Below are 23,104 nucleotides of genomic sequence, written 5' to 3'. Positions count from 1 at the left end.
TAAGCTACTACGACCAGCATAGTGAAAGAATTATTGTCGTCAATATAGACACCAAACCAATGCCCACCACAATGGTGCAGGTCTATATGCCTACTAGCTCAGCGGATGATGAGGAAATCGAAATAATATATGAATAAATATAAGATTTAATACAATATATAAAAGGTGACGAGAATCTAATTGTGATGGGAGACTGGAATGCAGTGGTAGGCCAAGGAAGAGAAGGTAATACAGTAGGAAAATTCGAATTGGGACAAAGCAACGGAAGAAGAAGTCGGCTGGTTGAATTCTGCGCTAGTCATAATTTAGTCCTTGCCAATACTTGGTTCAAACACCACAAACGACGTCTTTGTACGTGGACGTGACCTGGAGACACTGGAAGGTATCAAATAGACTTCATTATGATTAGGCAGAGATTCAGAAACCAGGTGTTGGATTGCAAAACTTTTCCAGGAGCAGACGTGGACCCTGGCCACAACTTGTTGGTCATGAAATGCCATCTGAAGCTGAAGAAATTGAAGAAAGGAAAGAATGCAAAAAGATGGCACCTAGACAAGTTGAAAGAAAAGAGTGTGAGTGATTGTTTCAAGGATCATGTTGCACAAGGACTAAATGATAAGGCTGAAGGAAACACAATATAGGAAGAGTGGATAGTCATGAGAAATGAAGTCAGTAGGGCTGCTGAAGAAATGTTAGGAAGGAAGAAAATATCAACTAAGAATCAGTGGATAACTCAGGAGATACTAGACCTGATTGATGAACGAAGAAAATACAAGAATGCTAGAAATGAAGAGAGCAGAAAAGAATACAGGCGATTAAAGAATGAAGTGGATAGAAAGTGCAAGGTAGCTAAGGAAGACTGGCTAAAGGAGAAGTGCAAGGATGTCGAAGTCTGTATGGTCCTAGGAAAGGTAGATGCTGCATACAGGAAAATTAAGAAAACCTTTGGAGAAAGGAAATCTAGGTGTATGGATATTAAGAGCTCAGATGGAAAGCCACTTCTAGGGAAAGAAGACAAATCAGAAAGATGGCAGGAACATATCCAACAGTTGTATCAAGGTAAAGATGTAGATAATTTGGTTCTGGAACAAGGAGAGGCTGATGATGCTGATGAAATGGGTGACCCAATTTTGAGGTCAAGAGTTTGACAGAACTGTGAGCGACCTAAATAGGAACAAGGCACCTGGAATTGATGACATTCCCTCTGAATTACTGACTGCCTTAGGAGAAACCAGCATGGCAAGGATATTCCACTTAGTGTGTAAGGTGTATGAGACAGGAGAAGTCCCATCCGATTTTCGGCAGAATGTTGTTATACCTATTCCCAAGAAAGCCGGTGCTGACAGGTGTGAAAACTACCGCACCATTAGTTTAGTAGGTATATCATGTCTGCAAAATTTTAACACGTATTATTTACAGAAGAATGGAAAAGCAAGTTGAAGCTGAGTTGGGTAGAAGATCAATTTGGCTTCAAAGAAATGTAGGAACACGTGAAGCAATCCTTACTTTACGTCTGATCTTAGCGCATCGAATCGAGAAAGACAAGCCCACGTACATGGCATTCGTAGATCTAGAAAAGGGATTCGATAATGTTGATTGGACCAAGCTATTTAAGATTCTAAAGGTGATTGGGATCAAATACCGAGAACGAATAATTATCTACAATCTGTATAAAAATCAGTCTGCAGTGATAAGAATCGAGGGCTTTGGAAAAGAAGCAGCAATCCAGAAAGGAGTGTGGCAAGGCTGCAGTTTGTCCCCTCTTTTCAATCTTTACATAGAACAGACAGTAAAGGAAATCAAAGAGGAATTTGGAAAGGGAATCACAATCCAAGGAGAGGAAATCAAAACCTTGAGATTTGCCGATGATATTGTTATTTTATCTGAGACTGCGGAAGATTTTGAGAAGCTGCTGAGTGGTATGGACGACGTATTGGGTAAGGCGTACAAGATGAAAATAAATAAGTCCAAAACAAAAGTAATGGAGAGCAGTCGAACGACGGCAGGTGATGCAGGAAATATTAAATTAGGAAATGAAGTCTTAAAGGAAGTAGATGAATATTGTTACTTGGGTAGTAAGATAACTAACGATGGCAGAAGTAAGGAGGACATAAAATGCAGATTAGCACAAGCAATGAAGAGCTTTCTTAAGAAAAGAAATTTGCTCACTTCAAACATTGATATAGGAATTAGAAAGATGTTTTGAAGACTTTCGTGTAGAGCGTGGCATTGTATGGAAGTGAAACATGGACGATAACTAGCTCAGAAAGAAAGAGAATATAAACTTTTGAAATGTGGTGTTACAGAAAAATGCTGAAGGTGAGGTGGATAGATCGAATCACGAATGAAGAGATACTGAATCGAATGGGCGAGAGGAGATCGATTTGGCTAAATTTGATGAGATGACGAGATAGAATGATAGGACACATCTTAAGACATCCAGGTCGTGTTCAGGTGTTTTCTGAAGGAAGTGTAGGTGGTAAGAATGGTAGGTGTAGACAAGTACAGTAGAGACAATACGCGACACTCAGCGAGATATCGAGGGACAGCTATTAGAGCTCTCTATCGGGTAGAACTGAGAACTACTGATTCTGTCATAAGAGCACGTGTATTTGTGTGTGAAGTTTTTGGTGTTATTTATGGGTTTTCAGTGAGTTGACATAATTAAATAGTAGCGTGTGTCTTGATATCACCTCTCAACCTGAGGGGAAAGGTATGTGCTGTGTTTGGCTGCAGTAACTATGAAGTAGAGAAGAATGTGCGGTCTTTCTTTCACTTCGCTCGTGACAAGAAAATGTAAGTAATATTGTGTTTGCATATATATTCTTCCAGTGACAAAGATTTTTTTATAATACTTCATAATCTTCAGACCTGCTCGACCCATATTTTAACTGGCTTAAAATAATACGAATATTTTATTGTATAGTACAGGAGTTAACTTTCAATACGATGTGTTGTTGTAAGTGTGACCTGTGAGTTCTGATTTAATTCAAGAAAATACATACGCATATGTGTTTGGCTGGTTGTCTTCCAAGTTGCCCCATTTGGAATGTCGTAATATGTTGTCAAGCACTGAACAAAATATGGTTGACTTAAGAAATGTACACATTTTGTTGAAGCAGTACGATGATGCAAATTTGCCTTACCCTAATGTAATGGCATTATGGAAAGTATTGCTTATAAAGCAGTTTTGAATGTTTTTGAGGCTAATTTTATAGATTTTCTTTGTGTTAGTAGGCTTCATGTTAAGAGGAAAATTGTCCAGCTTTTAAAGGTGAATTCATTGCATCATGTGTGTAAGGAATGTGCCGATATTTTTGTTGACAATCGTCTTAATGTGATGATAAAATGTTTTTTAAATGAGAAAAAAGACAAATCTAACCGTGAAAGTTCAGGAAGGAATGCTAAAGCAAAAAAAAAAATGCATAAATGAAAACTCAAACCATTTCACAGCAGTCCATTTCACATCTTGTTTAGATGTCTAATTTCAGTCTTAAAATAATAACCTTTTAAATAATTCTTCATTCATTTATCTAGAATTGCTTTAGCAACTTCGAAGTTAATATTTCAATAACACTTTCTTTCTGGACGTAATTTATTTATCCATTTTCGTATATGCATTTCCATTTATATTTGAATTTAGCGCGACTTTTCAGGTCAAGTCAGTAGGAGCGCCACCGTCGAATTGTCTCCCATTTTAACAAGGTTAAATCCGTAAGTTTCGCGTATTGTCTCTACTGTATTTCGTGTAGACCAAGGTATGAATTGACAAGCTGATTAAAGCAGATGTAGGATGCAATAGTAACGTAGAAATGAAAAGGTTAGCACAGGATTGTGTGGCATGGGAAGCTGCATCCAACCGGACCATGGTTTGATGACTCAAACAACAACAACAACAACAACAACATCGCACAAGATCGAATGTTGCTAAATTTAGATCAAAGATCGATTTAGATGGCTGTGGAATTTTTTTTTAAATCTTTTTTTTTTTTTGGCAGCGTAAACTGGATGTATGGCCTGTACTGTTGTCCGGAGCGGAGTCGGAGTGCTTTTTTAAAACTCGAAAATAAAAGCGACCCTACATTATATTCGTCCGTAGTGTGCCTTCCGTATTTTGGCATGAATAATAATGAGTGGCGAGTGCTGTCATTGACACATCTGTCTTCTACGGTGTGCTACGGTACGCTTATACACAAAAGTGTGATTATAATTTGATTTGCCGTATTTGCAGTACATTGAAAACGTTTGTACGTAAAATAATAGTCTACTGAAAGTCTAGTAGCATATTCGGGTAGTACAACTAGTTGTCATGTCTGAACATGGAGCTGTTCCATTATATACTGTACCTATAAGGCCTACTGTACCTGTTTATAAATCTTTTCTATTGGCATCCCTACTTTGCTTATTTCAGACTGTTATTTAAGTGTGTAAGTTTGTCCGAACAAGAATTACGTATGTTATATTGTTAATTATCTTGCATTAATTTTATCTTGGCCGGTCAGCAACCTCGTACATTCCGTTGTATTATTTTTAGGTTGGGGGTGGCAGAGACTTCAGTAGGAGTCTTGATCAGTTCATTACTCATTCAGAATGACACTCCTGAACTTCGTTGTACTGTAGACATACAGTTACTGTCTTAGCAAGTTAATCTGTTCTTAACCTCTGTTAATAGGCAAATTAATCAGAGAAATAAGCAACATATTTTTATTAGGTATATTATGACTTCTTAGAACAGTTTTTAGGTTGTCAGGCTGTCTTACTTCCAACGTTGATTCTAGTAGATTTTGACTGGGATGCTAAGAATGGCTTAGGTTATTGGTTTCCAAAGGAAAAGAAACTCGACTAACTTCAAAAGCAGACGAGTTGGTAGGTGTGAAAACTAAGGACAGAAAGTACCTGTGTCATTCATCACATATCTGCATTTAGGGCTGTCATCTAGGTGGCAGATTCCCTTTCATTTACTTAGACAGGCTATGGAAGGAAACAATAGTAATCCCTTTAAGATCTGTATCATAAATACAGTACTTGTAATCGTAGACATACTTTCAGGATTTATATCGAGACTTTATACTAGATTTGGTAAATAGTGACCTGCTCTTGTATACGTAGTAACACTTCCTCAGTTTATAGGTTGCCTAAAAGACATAATATACTCAATACCATCTAAAAATGTGTAACTGAAAAATAAAAACAATCACTGAAGATTGTTTTAAAATCCTTATTGATGATTTAAAGTCAGAAAGTACAGTGTCACTAACCAGAGATTTTGGTAGGCCTTGCAGACTCAACAAATTTTTGAGGTATTGTGCTTCTACTCCCGATTAGCAAGCCTATGATTTTGATCCTTTTTAGGTTATATGCTTCGTTATAGAATGGAGTACTGGGCTCGTATATTCACTTCTCATAATTAGTATTGTCAGGTTGACATTGACAACTACGTCAATAAGAGGGTGAGTTACTTACTTTTGGATAAGAAAAACCCTAATTCCTTAGCTTGTATTTGGTTGTTTTTGCATTGACATTTATAGCTCAAAAGTAATTTATATTAGGGCTGTTGATCAATATTTCCCAACTTTACATGTTGCAACAACTTTTGTATTAGCTACTGTTTACTTGGGGACAAAACATGACGGCCTTATTTCCAGAAAGCGAGCTGGAAGCCAGCATTCAATCACACCCTGCTGAGTTAATGAGTTCTAAGTGATCCTTGTATGCGTGGAGAGGTTGCCAAACCTCTTTCACACTATCTTCAATATTTACTCCTGCGTGTCGAGTGCAGTAGATGATTTGGCAACTCCGACTACAGTAGACTTAGTAAATCCTATTAGCTGCTAATGGACACTGGGCTGCTGCTGGAGTGTAGTGGTGTGAGGCGAGGTCGTCATGTTCTGTCCCCCTGCATTCAATCACACCCTGCACCCTGCTGAGTTAATGGGTTCTTAGTGATCCTTGTATGCATGGTTGCCAAACCACTTTCTTTCACACACTCTTCAGTCTTTACTCCTTCTTCGTGTCAAGTGCAGTAGACGATTTGGCAACTCCGGCTACAGTAGACTTAGTAAATCCTATTAGCTGCTAATGGACACTGGGTTGTGGTGTGAGGCGAGGTCGTCATGTTCTGTCCCAAGTATGCTATTTAATTAACATGATTTTCCTGCAACATTTTCTGTCTGCTTTTGATCTTCCATTGCCATGTTGTTGGAAGGTTAATTTGGATTTTAAATATCTGATAGAGGAAACCTATTATTTTCAAATATTTGACCTCCGTGACACAGATCAGTCTTTATGCTTCTGTTTCCAAGATAGGCCTAGTTGTTTTGATCACAGCAGGTTTATACTTGCATGGATTCACTGACACCAGTTTGTTAACTGGTCTGACTAATGCTCTAGAACTTCTTGACATACATGTCTTCCCAGTTTCATTTTGAAGTGGGTTCAGTCAGTGAATGGTATTAGATGATGTCAAGTGTAATTGAACTTGTTTGTGACACTTGCCAAATAATTATGAGACTGTTTGTTGCGAACATTCTTAATGATCTGGGAAAAAAAAAAAGAAAACAACATAAAAGAAAAGGCAGTGTGTGGATGAGAAAGTGGATTGCATTGAAGGGGTGATTTAAATCCATCTGGAAGATTTTAACTGAACTTTCAACAGATGCTACAGAAATCAGTTCAAGCGTCAGGATAATGATGAAGAATGTAGTTAATAACTCGGAGTGGAGTTTAAACACAGTTTTAAAAAAATAGTAAAGAGACGTTTCTGCTGCTTAGAACGTTTCTGACGCTTGAACTGTTCAAAACCCGATAATTTTATCTAACACCCTCAACCATCACAAGGCCCCGCTTTACTTGTTCCAACGTAACAATTTTATTATGAACTTCACTTGAAGTGAGCAACGGTAACGTCTCTTTACTATCTTTAATATGTTTTAATACTCCATTTGGAATTATCAACTACATTTTTTTCTTTTATCATTATTCTAACGCCGTCAACCTCCACAGGGCGCCACTTTACAAGGTTTAACATAACAATTTACCTACTTATAAAGTTACAAGTATACAATTTGTTACCAATTTTTAAACAAGGACATTCAAGAAAGTGTATAAATTTAAGACTATTTGTTTTTTAAGACTTAATTAAGGCTTCATTTTAAGAATATCATAACTATTGTTAACCATTTGCTCACCATTTGAAGCACATTTCCAACATCATCATCACTTTCATATGTAATTTTAATACAATCAGGTACCTGATTAATTACCTTTCAGATTGAGATTAAGGCTGAAGATGCCCTTAATTAAAGGGCGAAACATGTCCCTATAATCTTATTCAAGATTTAATTTCTTAATTAAAATCTCTATTTATGTATTGAATAGGTGGAATAAATAAATTTTAATATTTATTTGACTTCATTGTACATTTCAATACGGACTAGAACATGAGAATTATAACATGTAACATACCTTTTAATCGAGCAGTTCGTCTCCTTTCTCCCAAATCTTCCCAGCCCAAACTTTGCAACATTTTTGTAAAGCTACTCTTTTGTCGGAAATCACTCGGAACAAATCGAGCTGCTTTTCTTGGGATTTTTTCCAGTTCTTGAATCAAGTAATCGTGGTGAGGGTCCCATACACTGGAACCATACTCTAGTTGGGGTCTTACCAGAGATTTATATGCTCTCCCCTTTACATCCTTACTACAACCCCTAAATACCCTCATAACCATGTGCAGAGATCTGTACCCTTTATTAACAATCATATTTATGTGATTACCCCAATGAAGGTCTTTTCTTATATTAGCACCTAGGTACTTGCAATGATCCCCAAAAGGAACTTTCACCCCAGTAATTAAAACTGAGAGGACTTTCCCTACTTGTGAAACTCACAACCTGACTTTTAACCCCGTTTATCATCATACCATTGTCCACCGTCCATCTCACAACACTATCGAGGTCACCCTGCAGCCGCTCACAATCTTGTAACTTATTTATTACTCTGTACAGAATAACATCATCTGCAAACAGCCTTATCTCTGATTCCACTTCTTTACACATACCATTGATATATATATAAGAAAACATAAAGGTCCAATAATACTGCCTTGAGGAATTCCCCTCTTAATTATTACAGGGTTAGATAAAGCTTCGCCCACTCTAATTCTCTTGAGTTCTGTTTTCTAGAAATATAGCCACCCATTCAGTCACTCTTTTTTTCTAGTCCAATTGCACTCATTTTTGCCAGTAGTCTTCCATGATCTACCCTAACAAATGCCTTAGATAGGTCAATCACAATACAGTCCATTTGGCCTCCTGAATCCAGGATATCTGCTATATCTTGCTGAAATCCCACAAGCTGAGCTTCAGTGGAATAACCTTTCCTAAACCCAAACTGCCTTCTGTCAAACCAGTTATTAATTTTGCAAACATGTCTAATATAATCAGAAAGAATGCTTTCCCAAAGCTTACATACAATGCATGTCAAACTGACTGGCCTGTAATTTTCAGCTTTATGTCTATCACTCTTTCCTTTATACACAGGGGCTACTATAGCAACTCTCCATTCATTTGGTATAGCTCCTTCAACCAAACAATAATCAAATAAGTATTTCAGATATGGTACTATATCCCAACCCATTGCCTTTAGTATATCCCCAGAAATCGTATCAATTCCAGCTGCTTTTCTAGTTTTCAACTGTTGTATCTTACTGTAAATGTCATTGTTATCATAGGTAAATTTTAATACTTCTTTAGTGTTACTCACATCCCCTATTTGGACATTATCCTTGTAACCAACAATCTTTACATACTGCTGACTGAATACTTCTGCCTTTCGAAGATCCTCGGACAGCATGTGCCTCGGCGATAGAACAGCCTCTCGAAGGGAGTTTTGCCCCAATTGTTCTCATGATAAAGATTGGCTTGGATGTGCAAAGATAGGTTACAACTACTAAACTACCTTTTTTCTTGCTGTGCGGACAGTATGCGCCGTGGCGATAGAAAAGAGCCTCTCGAAGGGTGTGTGGCAATGGTCGGTAACAAATTCTCGGCCTCATCCTAGGTCATTGACGTCATCCTCTTCCTCACGTGAACCAGTCACCGTTATAAGCAATGGAGTATGCTGTCTAAAACAGTATTTTTGGTTATAAAAGTAAGTGTACTTCTATGGGCGGGGGGGGGGGGGGGGATGGTGCCTGGCAAGCATATTGAACACATCTCTTCCACGATCATTTTAAGGTAAGCTTGGATGCATTTATAGTAACATTCTATGTAATAATCCTTGAGCAACAGATACTATATTTTTACCCAGAAATGGTTCAGATATCACAAAAATAAAAAAAAAGGAAATAAGATTTATAGGTGTAAGTTTACTTGCATGCCAAAAGCTACTAGCACCGGTGAATCAGTGCAAGTATAAACCCACCATAATACACTGGATAACCTCGGTATGTGGTACGCAATGCATATGTAGTGTTGCCACTGAGTAAAATATATTGGCTATGCTATTGTTTATGTTGATTTTCTTTATGAACTCGTATCCTGATTATATTGCACACTTCAGCAATTGGAAATCATAAAATAATGTGTATATATAAATGCTAAGTTTTTCTAAAACATGTTCTTCTTATTTTATTTTTAAATTAGTTGAAGTGCAGAATATTGTAATTATTTAAATGTTCGAAGCAATGTCATCATTGTGGGCCTGTATGCTATTTTTTTTTACTTTTAGTGCAATGTAAATTTTTCAATACAATAGTAGCCTACCTATGACATTAGTTTCCACTAAGTCTATGTTATATATTAAACTAAGTGCAGCCACTGTACAATGCTGATAACATCATGTAGAATTGACTTAGCTGGGTCGCCATAGAAACTGCCACCTGGAGCAAACTGTTTCCTATGATATATACAAGAGCAGAAAGACAAGCGCGAAACAGTGTTAAAAAGGGCGACAATACATTTGCGGGGTTTGCTGTTAGATGGCAGGTTTCCACGATGTTACTACCCTCTGTGGGTGGGGGACGTAGATGAAGAATACACTCACTTTATCCCCTGCCTGTCGTAAGAGGCGACTAACTGGGTAACACTCCCTGTGGGTGGAGGATGCAGATGTAGAATACACCCCTGGTATCCCCTACCTGTCGTAAGAGGCGACTAAAAGGGGCCACCTAGGCGCGGACATGGATTGTGGTTTGGTACAATGTGTTGGACCCCCTGTGGATGGAATGGATTGAATACATCCACAGGTAATCCCTGCCTGTCGTAGAAGGCACTAAAAGGCTCATGTGACCTGAGGGTCAGTTGTAGACCGATTCAAAATTATTGATGTGCGTGCTGCTCGGAGATGGGCCTCTTACGTGTGTGAATATGCCTGAAAGCCCAAAGGTATTCCCAAAACTTACATCGGGTGGGAGCGCATGTACCTGCACAGCCGAATGCCAGAAGTAAATTATTATTGTTTTATTTTATTTTTTAAAATTCTATATTTATTACTCTGTACATACTAGGGGGTACATGCTATTGCGGGTGATTGGAGGGAGTCCTAGTGCTCATTGCCTCAGTCATCCCGTAATAGGTATCGTCTAACAGACCCTGTGCCATACCTGCTATGACCAGGTGAGTATTGCTTTGGCTGTTTGGTTCGGCTACAGAGGCCCTGATCGGAGTGGGTGGCATTCGGGGAGGATGATTTCGAGCATGGCTTCGAAACTTCTTCAGCCTGCCCAAGGTGATCCCCCACCGAAGTCTTTAACTTTTGATTCCTTGGGTGGTTCAACCTCCTGGGAACATGCACAGCATAAAGGAATGGGATCCAGCTTCCCTAGGTTTCTGGTTGCTACCAGAACTGGTGGGAGTGACTTCAAGCTGGTCAAGTCTATTTTGTTTAGTAGACAGATAAAAGATGTCTATGGAAGACGTGACCTGACCTGACTAGACACTAGAATACAGTAACATAGCACAGACTCCTGTGAGCAAAGCCGCAAAGAGAAAAAGCTCCAAGTGGGGGAGCACCCTGCCTTTGACCACAAAGAAGTCTGTGCTGGCGAGGACTCCTAAGCTGGCTCAGCAGGGGGGAGGGCAAGTCTCCCCCACCAAGAGGTCGGCGAAAGCCGTGACCACGCCGGCAGAGGCGGCATCGTCGACCAGGGCTGGAAAAATATCTCCCAGCCCGTCTAAACACGAAGAAGAGCTCCCTTACCGGGTGCTCCTGCATTTATCCAGCGAAGGGGAAATCATGCTCTCTATCTGGAGGCTATGAATCAGCACCAGCAGGTACGCCTGCTCCTAAACCTGAGCGCGTCCCTCGTAGGAGGAAATCCCGCCCCCAAAATATGTTGAAGTTTCAGGCGTCAGTCCCCTCGCCCATTGACGACGGGATGGACGTCAAGCTCTCATCTACATCTACGAAAGTAGTGGGTTCGAACCCTACTGTCGGCAGCCCTGAAGATGGTTTTCCGTGGTTTCCCATTTTCACACCAGGCAAATGCTGGAGCTGTACCTAATTAAGGCCACGGCCGCTTCCTTCCCATTCCTAGGCCTTTCCCATTCCATCGTTGCCATAAGGCATATCCGTGTCGGTGTGACGTAAAGCAAATAGCAAAAAAATACTATGGCACTGTTAGAGTGGAATTGTAACGGTTATGATAGGCATCTTGCTGAGCTTTGCCAGGTAATTAGTGAGTTTTTAGCGAGTATAGTCATTATATGGTCTTAAGAAATTTTAGACTATATTTGACAGAAGGACATTATGCTAACGGGGTGTTAGTATTTTTATCCGCTCTGATTCCTACAGTGAAGAGGTTCCACTAAGAATCTTGCTGAAGGCTGTAGCAGTTTGCGTTCCGCTGCCTGTCATAGCAACAGTGTGTAATGTTTATTTTCCACCAGGCCAGCCTCCTAATATAAATGATGTAACTGATCTTATAGATCAGCTTGCACCTCTATTCCTTTTATTGGGTGATTTTAATGTCCATTGCACTGTATGGGGCTCTGAAACACCTTGCCCCAGGGGAAGGGAGTTGGAACTATTAGTAAAAGAGCTGGATTTATGTATTTTGAATACAGGTGAACCAACTCATTTCAGTGTACATTACGGCACATACTTTCGAATAGACATTAGTGTATGCAGTTGAACGCTGGTTCCCGTTTCGGCAGAATGCACACGATGATCTTTGTGACAGTGACCATTTTCTCATTGTTCTTATTTTGTTGAAACAGAAATCCATCGAGGAGGAGCCTGACTGACTAAAGTTCACATCACTAGCTGTCTTTAATGATGTGACAAGGCGGAGCGTAGACAGTGGTATAACTTACATTACTCAAGTTATTCTTGCCGCTGCTGAGAGAGTCCATTCCATCACTTTCAGGGACTCCTCGCCGAAAACTCATTCCTTGGTGGAACGAAGAAATTGCAGCAGCTATAAAAGAACTCAGTCATGCTCATAAACACTATCATAGGCCAACTTGGTAACATTAAATAAAAGCTCCGCACTTAGGCGTGAGTTCTTATTCGGCAGGGTAAGAAAGCGTCATGGGAGAGATATGCGTCATCTATGATGTCACATACACCGTCATCTCAAGTGTGAACTAATTTTCGATGTATTTCGGGTCACAAGGATCATCTTCCCAATACCAGGAATTTCCATTGCAGACAGTAGTCACTGAATCACTCTTGATTGCTAATCATCTAGCCAGTCATTTTGCAGATGTCTGGCTCTGAGAATTACCATTGTGATTTCTTCGCTCTGAAGTGGGAGGCAGAACGTCATCACATCAGTTTTGCCACTCAAACTTCAGAGGACTATAACGTGCCCTGTATAGAGTGGGAACTCCGCAGTGCCTTGGTGCTTTGCAAGGGCATGTCTCCCGGACGAGACAATGTCCATAACCAGATGTTGAAACACTTTAGTGAGGATAGTCTGTTATATCTCCTTCGTGTGTTCAACCGAATCTGGATAGAGGGTGAGTTTCTGTCTCATTGTCCGGCTCCTTGGCTAAATGGTTAGCGTGCTGGCCTTTGGCCACAGAAGTCCCGGGTTCGATTCCCGGCGGGGTCGTCAATTTTAACCATAATTGGTTAATTTCGCTGACACGGGGGCTGGGTGTCTGCGTCGTATTCATCATTATTTCATCCTCATCACGACGCGCAGGTCACCTACGGGTGTCGAATCAAAAGACCTGCATCTGGCGAGCTGAACTTGTCCTCGTACACTCCCGGCACTAAAAGCCATACGCCATTTCATTTCATTTCTGTCTCAGTTGTGGGAGGGCATAGTAATTCCTGTCCTCAAGCCTGACAAAAATCCTGAGTATGCAGGAAGTTACAAACCTATTTTTTTCTTACTGTTTGTGTAAGCTATTTGAGAGTATGTTGAATCACCGACTTGTGTGGTGTGTGAAGGAAAAAGAACTTTTGTCCGAGTACCAATGTGGTTTTTGAGCTGCTTGTTTGACCACTGACCACTTGGTACGCCTGGAGAGTTCTAACCAGGATGCATTCTCCGAAAACAGCATTTAGTGGCTGTTTTCTTTGACTTAGAAGGCCTATGACACCACGTGGCGATGTGGTATCCTTTCAGTCCTGCATCATTGGAGATTCTGAAGTAACTTGCCAGTATTTATTGCAAATTTTTTGTCCCTCCGTCTATTCTGTGTCAGAGTAGGGAGGGAATACTCGCAGTACCACGTTCAAGAAAATGGAGTCCAACAGGGATCGGTTCATTTTAGTGTCACTGTTTGCTATTCCCATAAACGATGTTGTCGCTGCTGCTAGTACAGCAATAATACCATTGCTATATGTGGATGATTTTACTCTGCGCTGTAGCTCGCGTAATATGGCAGTCGTAGAGCGACAATTACAGCAAGCTATTAGGAGAGTGGAACTGGACTTTAGAATGACTTTCGGTTTTCAACTGCAAAGATGTCTGTACTTTTGCCGGAAGCGTACTCTTCACTCCCATCCTGAGCTTTTCTTAGGGAATGTCGCTCTTCCTGTAGTTGCCACTTACCGATTTCTTGGGCAGGCCACCCCACTGCCCAATAAGCTGAGAGCGATGGAGGACTTCCCTTCGGGTTTCTCAGAGGGAAGCAGTGGTATTATCTCGTATTTGGATCAGCATTCCTATTTACTGAAAGGAGAACCTCCTCCAGTATTGCGGCGATCGTCGTACAGTGGTACGTATCGTTATGGAGTGTGTAAACTTGGCCAATCTGCGCCGTAGTCTAAAACTCCCGAGTACCCTCTCCTCATCCTACGAGATGATGAGCAGTCGGCAGACCTCGTCATCCGTTTTATGCGGGATAGTGGGTTGTTGACCATATATAAACGTAGTATTTCCTATTAGTCTTAATATTATTGTTTTTTGCGTTTTATTCTATTGACTCTGTTTTAGTTTGTGTTTGTATATTTTAATCTGATTTTTTAAATATTAATTTGCATGATATAGTATTGCATTTTAAAGCAATGTCTTATTGTACCATAATCTATCATCTATTATTTTACCGAAAATAAGGCATTGCAAATTAGATCCACTAATTATTTTAAACACACAATCATTGTTCATCATCATTTGTTTTCATTTCTAGTCAGTGGATACATTTTAAAATTTTAATGATATCATGTCGTCCACCTTATACCATTAGGGGCTGATGACCTAGATGTTAGGCCCCTTTAAACAACAAGCATCATTATCATCATCTATATGATATTACTAATCCAGTGTTGATGGAAAAGTGTAGACACAAGAGTTTGATAAAATTTCTGTTGTTTTAATACTATATGAAAGAAGCTATAGAGTGAAGTGTCAAGTGCTGTATCATTAATAACATATTCATTTCAGAAGCATAGCACAGTCGTCAGTAGTTTGTAATACTGTTGTAAAACAGTGTCATTATTACAGTTTTAAAAAAATTGTCTAATTGTTGTGTTTCTCGCTGTGTATTAGACTCCTTTAAAAATGAAAATAGAGTTTCTTATCAATTTCCAAGAGGGAACTTTAAAAGGGAACTGGACATCAGCAATTTTTAGACAGGTTAATAAGCAGAGTACACTGAGGGCTGCTTGTGAATATTTCAGAGTGTGTAGTTAACCTTTTGAGGAATGAGACTATATGGTAAGAAAGGGGTTGCTTCTTGATACTGGACCTTTGATTTTTCCTGGTTATCCCATCCATACAGTGAAAACTGCATAGCCTCTTGCTAGGACATTCAACCTGTCAGTCCATTAGAAAGTGAAGGAAGCCTATGCTGATTTTGATCCTAATAATTAAGACATGTTTATTGCCTTTTAAAATTCACTAAGAATGAAAGAAATAGATATTAAAGTCTCTTCTTAGACAATTAAGTGAAATGTATGTAGAGATTTGCAGGTGATGAAATTATTGGTGTTAAAGTCAACTATCTGAAAAATTTTGAAGCTTTTGCAGGGGATGAAGATGACTGAGAAGTCTTCAATTACATGATGAGAGTAAAGAACTGCAGGAGAATTCTGATAATGAGGAAATAGAAGCATTGTTTATTTCAGTACAAATTGAAGCGCGTGGAAAGAAATGGGTAAATTACAAAGACATTTATAGGCAGTGATGGGAAAATTACAAAGAACAAGTAATTAGACTGAATTACAGTTACCCGAGAAATATTTTACTCAATTACAGTAACTTTTCCAACAAGTAACTTACCTAATCAGTAAAATTACAATTACAGTTATGGTACTTCACAGAATGTCAGTCTTCAGGAAATCATTGAAATTTTTCCACATGGAGCTGGAATGATACCAAAGTTTGCAAAGAAAAACATATTAGGCCTACTTCATTTTGTGTTTTTAGCATAGAGACATATCATGACACTAAACATGATACAGTGGAACCTTGGATTGCGAGCATAATTCGTTCCGGCAACATGCTTGTAATCCACATCGCTCATATATCAAAGCAAATTTTCCCATAAGAAACTATTGAAAATCGGATGATTCGTCCACAACACAAAAACATTTATTCACATAACATTTCTAAAACAAAATATAACGTAAAACAATTAAACTGCACTTTACCTTACAACAAAATCATTGTTGGTGTGAGGGAGACGAGAGATGACATGAGAAGAGTTACTGTGAAGCACAAATTTCACTAACGAAATCACTGCTATCGGTTGGCTCATTGGAAGTGTTTTCTTTTCGTGCAACTTTAACGAGGAACCTGTCCAATGACTGTTGCTTTTGCCTCTCTTTGAGGATTTCACGAAAATGTGACATTGCATTGTCATTGAACAGATTCATCCACTGTAATCATCTCCTTCTTCCGACCAAATTCCTTTTTAGCCTTCTTTTCGTTCACAGGGCCCATCGTTGCAGAACAGTTATATCACAGATGACAGAAACAAAACATGTACACTCGTACGGTGTTGACTATGCGAGCGAGGCGCGCCAACTGAAGTCCAGCGCGGGAAATGATTACACACACTTTCCCAGGAAAGAGAGTGGCAGGGGGAGGGGAAAACAAAGGCACAGGGGAGGTGAAAACGTACGTAATCGTGACGCTCGTATTGCGAAACCTCACTTGCTTATCAAGTCACAATTTATTTAAAATATTTGCTCGTCTTGCAAAACACTCATAGACCAAGTTACTCGCAATCCGAGGTTCCACTGTACCTTGAAACATTTTAAATGATTGTTCCCATACAAAGTTTGCAATTCATGCTCATGTTTTCATTATTTTGAGGACCAACTAATTCAGAATATAATATTTATTTAAATAGGGAAATGGAAATTCCTGAACCTGTTTGCCATCATACGTTTCTTCTGGTTCCGTAATCAACCACGTGGAAACCCACAAAGTCGTTATATATGATTATCTAAATCTGAATCAATAACCACAAGAAGTTGCAAGTAAATGAATGTAACCACAATTCTGAACACCTCCGACATGCTATTTCTAATACGAGAGAAATACATCAGGGAAGATTGGAAAGGATTGATACTCGGGGAGTATCGGTCTGTCTCCATGCTCAGCATCTCTCAGGGCATATTATATGGTGATAAGGTGTAATAGCAATGGAATTGGGTACCAAGGGCCAGAAAAAAAAAACCCCATACAGGTAGAAATAGAAAGATGCCTACATGTAAAAACCTGCCAATGGGTGCATGTTGTATCCTTGGCTTTATACACTCGGCATGACCAGAGTATATGGGCTTGACGCCTTGTGAGTGCTAGTGCTCTTAAGTTTCCAAACTCTCAATGTGATCGGTATACTCTGGCAGCAGAAAGCACCTCAGGGTGCAGATATTTCATATCTCTGAATATTCTACATGTTCTGCCTCCAAAGACACTAAAGAATTATATGGGTTTCACCAATAGCAAAACTGGAATAAATTCTCCTATTTGACAAAGTCTTCATTACAAATTCACTAATCTTACTTGCGCACAGGAATAGCTAGGTTCCCTGATTATTGTTGAAATGTGTGTTAGACCCCAAGTAACATTCAGTCACAATCCTGATTAGTTCCTTGATTATATGGAAGATGAAATTGAAAATCTGGGCTGAATTGACAGTGTACCAAAACAAGCTTCTTTGTCTTATGTTTCAAAACCTGACAACAGCATTTTGCATCCCGATAATGTTTTTACGTTTCTTACCAGCTACACTCAATGAGTAAATATCAGAAATAGAGAAAACAGGATTTAGGAAATTAAGAATCATGACCGATAACTGGTCAGTTTAGGCCAATATGATGACAAAAATGTGTAACGACATTGTTCAACCAGAAATTCCCTATGCAAGAGAGAAAAACAGACCTCCGTTTTAAAGTTTTAATTCCAGTCATATCTTATTAACAACTCTTTTTGCTGCCTAACAAGGAAGGTTTTGTTTCTGTGAGAAGAATTAAGTTCGTCGCCATAAGACCTATCTGTGTCGGTGCGACGTAAAGCCCCTAGCAAAAAAAAAAAAAAAAAAAAAAAAAAAAAAGAATTAAGTACTTGTTTTTCTCATGTCACAACTTCTCCAATGTAATTGCCCTTTTGGCCCCAGAGATGTTAACAAATGTTAGCTTGCAAAACACAATTGAATTTTTTAGAAAACTTTAGGAAGTGGTATGATATTCACAATATATGTAAACTTAACAGGCTTGCACCTCAAGAAACCCAGATGAGGAATAGTTTGAACAGGAAAACAATGAAAGTATCTTGTTATCATGTTACCATGTCTCAGCAGGTGGCCTACAAGTTTTATTTCCTTTTTATCTCTTTAATGAGTGTCAGTTTTACATTGCCCTTTTCTAAAACTTTTGAAGGTGTGATTTCCTATCAGTCCAGCTTGTTCTTGTAATCCTCCACTGTATCTGTGTCTCCATTGCCTCTAGCCGAGCTCACTATTTTTTTTCTTCCATATAAAAACACATTCCAAACGAAGGACTTTGCAAATGCCTTCCTTGTCTCGATGCTTATGTGCCTGCTTGTCTAAATACCTTTCTTGGTTTGGAAAGCATGCTTAGCTTCTACTATCCTTTTATTTATTTCAGAATCACATCTGTTGTCCTCAGTTGTAATACTTCCTAAGTAACAGCATTGTTTTCCAGTACGTGTTCTAATTTAGAGATTCCTAGCTTTATATTTACAGTTTGATTCTCGGAGTATTCTTGTTCACTATTAGAATCTTTGTTTACCGGGCGAGTTGGCCGTACAGTTAGGAGCTTGCAACCGGGAGACAGTGGGTTCGAATCCCACTGTTGGCAGCCCTGAAGATGGTTTTCCGTGGTTTCCCATTTTGACACCAGGCTGTACCTTAATTAAGGTCACGGCCCCTTCCCTCCTATTCCTAGGCCTTTCCTGTCCTATCGTCGCCATAAGACCTATCTGTGTCGGTGCGACGTAAAGCAAATAGCAGAATCGTTGTTTTCTGAGCATTGATCTTTAGTTTGTACTATACGAGTGCAGCTGCCAGCACTTCCAGCATCCTACTTTTGTCCTTTACTGAATCTGTAACCAGTGGAATTTCTTCAGCAAATTTGATGCAAGTGTATTGGTTCTCTGTTTACTTTTATTCCTTTAGTTTTTCTTTCAAAATACCAACCCCCTCCTCGATAAACATGTTGAACAAGTATGGTTGAAAGAGGGCACCTCTGTAAAATGCCTTATTTTGATTTGTGCTGTTCTTTCACTTCTATTCACAGTAATCTCTGTGCATTGGTTCTTATAAATCTCCGTGATCAGTTGCCTGTCCTTCCAAGCCAGTTCCTACTTTCGGATACATTCAGACATCAGTTTCCAATTTACCATATCAAAGGTATTTTCTTAGTCAATAAATGCCACAGCAGTTGGTTCTGTTAATTTCCAACCTTCTTGTCCATTCCATTTCCTTTCTTGTGTAAAGCAATTCTTTTATGTTTGCTTCTCCCTATTCATAGGATACTGTGACAACCTCAAATGATTTGTCCTATATTCACCAAGTTTTTTCAGCAATTCAGCTGGTATGTCATCTATACCTGATATCCTATCCTGTTCTTAGGTACTTCAGAGAATGTTCAGATTCTTCTTTGGATATTGGAGGGCCCAGATTATACATATTTTCTTCTGAGATTTCTTCTATTAAATCTGTTTCATTGTACAGATCTTCAGTGTACTCTTCCTGCCATTCACATCTCTTCGCTATTAACTAATGTGTTACCTTCCTGTTTCTCACTACTGTATTGTGGATTTTGTTTGTGACTTGCACTGCAAAGATTTAATTTTTGAAAATACAGCTGCTTGCATCCCATTGTTTGTCTCTTTTTTAATTTCTGCAATTTCTTCTGCTCACTTTTCTTCCTTTTCTCTGCAAGTATTTATGTTGTGATTCTTTATTCTTTTGTAGGTTTCCATATTATTTGTTTATCTGTGTTTAGTCCGGTGTTATTATGCAACCTAGTATCTCCTCTCATCATCCGAGGTTTCTTTGCTTGCAACTTTCTATTGCCTAAAGTCTTATCTCCAACATTCACAATTCCATCCTTTATTTTATACCACACCATGAACCTACTACGCTGGCGTAGCAGGGGGAGAGGTGATACTCGTGGCGCATCCCAGGTGGCGGATAGGGGGGTCCTAACCGGCTTGCCGATGGACTTGAGGAAAAAAAATACCTCTCGCGGACCAAACACAGATCAAAATTAATATTCTACAGGAGCTTCTTTGTACCAGTTACCACATACAGTCTAGAAACCTGCATCCAAACCAACGGAAATATCAGCAAACTACAAGCAGTGGAAATGTTCTTAAGAACTATGATTCAGAAAACAAGGAGGGACAAAATAGGAAACGACGAGATATGTCATCTTGTCTAAGTGAAAAACCTTTAGTGAGATTTGTGCTGAAGCCAGGCTGAAATGGTTTAGTCATCTCAAAAGAATGGACTCACAAAGAATATCTGGAGTGTGGTTTGAGAAGGAACTCGATGGCAAAAGATCAAGAGGTCGGCCAAGGAAGAGATGGATCAATCAGATTAGAAATGATCTAGCTGGATGAGGTATGAATTTGCCGCAAGTTATGGAAGAAGACCTCTACATGGACAGAAGTATATGGAGAGCGCTCATTCACCACATTCGGGAAACTGGAGATGGTTCATGATGATGATGATGATGATGATGATCCAGAGGAGTTGTTACTACAGCTACAAGGATTTGGAAGACAAATGATAGAATAAGTGCAAGCAGTGTATAAACATTGTTGCAGCAGTGTTCAGATGCATGTGGGGAGGACAGAGTGATTTTAGAATGAAACTGGACTACAACAAGGAAGTGTGCTGTCACTTTGGTTATTCATAATGGTTATGTACAAAATTGTCAAGAAGACAAAGGTAAAATATGGAGTTAAGGAGCTGAAGACAGTGCTGTTTACATATGATATTGTGGTGTGCGGAACAACCAGAGGAAATAGGACAACATGGAATGAAGATCAGCATGGAAAAGTTTAAGACAATGGTCTTGGCTAGAGGAGAAAGGGAAGGGAAATGAATTATAAAAGGACATAACCTTGAAATTGTGGAGAGCTTCAAGTACTTGGGAAGTGAATATATGCTGGATGCAGGGCTAGGCATGGAGATGAGTAAAAGGATTCAACAGAGAAAAGCATTCTATCAGAGTGTGAGAAATCTGATGTGGAGCAAGGAAGTACCAATGAAGTGTAAAGAGGTGATGTATAAAATGTACTGCTGCCTAATAGTGACATGTGTTGGAGACCTGGACACTGACAATAAGACAGGAGAATAAAATCCAGGCTAATGAAATAAAATTTCTAGGAAGTATGATAGGAAAGACGAGAGAGGACAGAGTGATAAATGTGGACGTCAAGAAAGAAATTGGGGTGGAAAAGCTTTTCAACAGAATGGAGAGGGATGAACTTAGATGGTTTGAACATGTTATTTATTTTTTATTATTTAGCGTATGGCACTACACATGAAATAAAATGTCGAAAGTACAAGGTAATAAAAACAAACTGTTAGAATTTAAATGTGGATTGCTCAATCCACTGAAGTGCAGATACCAGCCCCGTGGTAGCGTGTCTGCCTTTTACCTGGAGGCCCCAGGTTCGATTCCTGGCCAGGTCAGGGATGTTTACCTAGATCTGAGGGCTGGTTCGAGGTTCACTCAGCCTGTGTGATTAGCATTGAAGAGCTAACTAACGGTGAGACAGCGGCCCCAATCTAGAAGGCCAAGAATAACAGCAGAGAGGATTCGTCATGCCAACCATACAATACCTCGTAATCTGCAGGCCTTCACAGTTCTCTTGCAGACACCACCTTAGGGTGGGAGAGGGATCGGAATAAGTGGAAGGGGGTTTGGATAAAGTGGGGGGAGGGATAGACGGGCTCATTTGAAGTTATTGGAGGTGGTTTGGATAAGGTGCAGGAGTTGATCTTTGCTGGATAGTTTAGGATGGAAGCTGAACTGGGAGAGGGGTAGGAGATGATTGGATTGATGGTGAGGCGGACTAGAATTTTATCAAGGATTTTTGCCAAAACCGTGATAAGGATAATGGGGGTGGTAGGAACTCAGTTCGGATGGTGGTTTACTGGATTTGGGGAATAGGAGCATTGTGGTGTGTTTCCAGGAGGAGGGTTAGAATCTGGTAAGGAGGATGAAGGTATAGAGGTCTACCAGAAGAGTTGGGAGGGTTAGAGCGGCATGTCATATGTAGCTAATGGGCCTTATCTGGTCCTGGGGCTGTGTTGCGGGATTTGGATAGGACTGACTGAATTTAGGTTGGGGTGATAGGGCCATCAGATGGATGAATTGAGAGTGTGTGGGAGTGGGATGGCGTGAGTGCAGGAAAGGAGGCTAGGTTTAGTTGAGTGTCTGTATTGTCGAAATTGGGGTCTTCGTGCATGTTGAAGCATTGGTTGAAATAGGGAGTGAAGACTTCCAGTTTTTCCTTGGAGTTCGCTGGCACTGCACCCAGATGGATGATTGGATATCAGAGGGGGAGGGAATTTTGTGCTGAGGCGGCTGTTGAGTTTGGCCCTGAACTTGGCCGGATGGGTGTGAAGGGAATGCAGGTTTGGGCCTAGGTGTGGCAGGAGTGGGCTGCTAGGTAGTTCCGGATGGTTCGGAGGGTTTGAAGGTGAAGGAAGTAAGGGTCTCGGGAGGTCATGAATTTCCAGAGGTAGGATTGGGTGTTGTTTCCAGATGTATCAGATGTATCCCTGCTTTTGGTCTGTGCAGTGATGTGCTTGTCCCGGGTGAGAGCAGGTTTCGGAATCTTGTCTAGCTCTGTCCCTTGCTCTGTGGTTTGGGATTTGTTTGTGTTGGGTATGTGCGTTTGGCAAATTTTGGTGAATTTAAGTGGTGGGTCATTAGTTTGTGGGGATTTGTGCTTGATGAGTGGTGTGGTTTGGGTTTCCTTGTTTTGTTTGCTTGCATCTGTGTTCTGTATGTGTATTGTTTGATAGTGAATGTCTGTGCTTGCTAGTGCTGTGGTTAGTCTAGTGAGTTCTTCTGTGTCGTAGAAGAAAATGGTAATCTAGTTATTGAAAAGTTTGTCTTTGATGTCTATGCCGAGTAGCGCTATAGATTACATGTTATAATTATCATATTTTGGTCCGTATTGAATTGTACATTAAAGTCAAAGAAATATTAATGT

At 39.7% G+C, this 23,104-nt stretch overlaps 1 protein-coding gene across 3 annotated transcripts in view; it reads left to right on the top strand.

Annotated features, from left to right (window-relative positions):
• The first annotated feature begins 4,010 nt into the window (after window positions 1-4,010).
• The window catches only part of tamo (PUB and ZnF_RBZ domain-containing protein tamozhennic), a 126,668-nt gene continuing 107,574 nt past the window's right edge, over window positions 4,011-23,104 (top strand). Inside the window, exons 1-2 of one of the 3 annotated variants that reach the window (XM_068227915.1) lie at window positions 4,011-4,180; window positions 5,353-5,450. The gene's annotated coding sequence lies outside the window, so the exon portion shown is untranslated. Of the gene's footprint in view, window positions 4,248-5,352; window positions 5,451-23,104 lie in introns of all 3 variants that reach the window. The other 2 variants (XM_067148507.2, XM_067148509.2) reach the window with 2 other exon arrangements.

The sequence above is a fragment of the Anabrus simplex genome, chromosome 5, assembly GCF_040414725.1.
Source record: "Anabrus simplex isolate iqAnaSimp1 chromosome 5, ASM4041472v1, whole genome shotgun sequence".
Taxonomy (NCBI): domain Eukaryota; kingdom Metazoa; phylum Arthropoda; class Insecta; order Orthoptera; family Tettigoniidae; genus Anabrus; species Anabrus simplex.
Note: the sequence above shows the minus strand (reverse complement) of the source record. Positions and strands in the feature narration are given on the sequence as shown.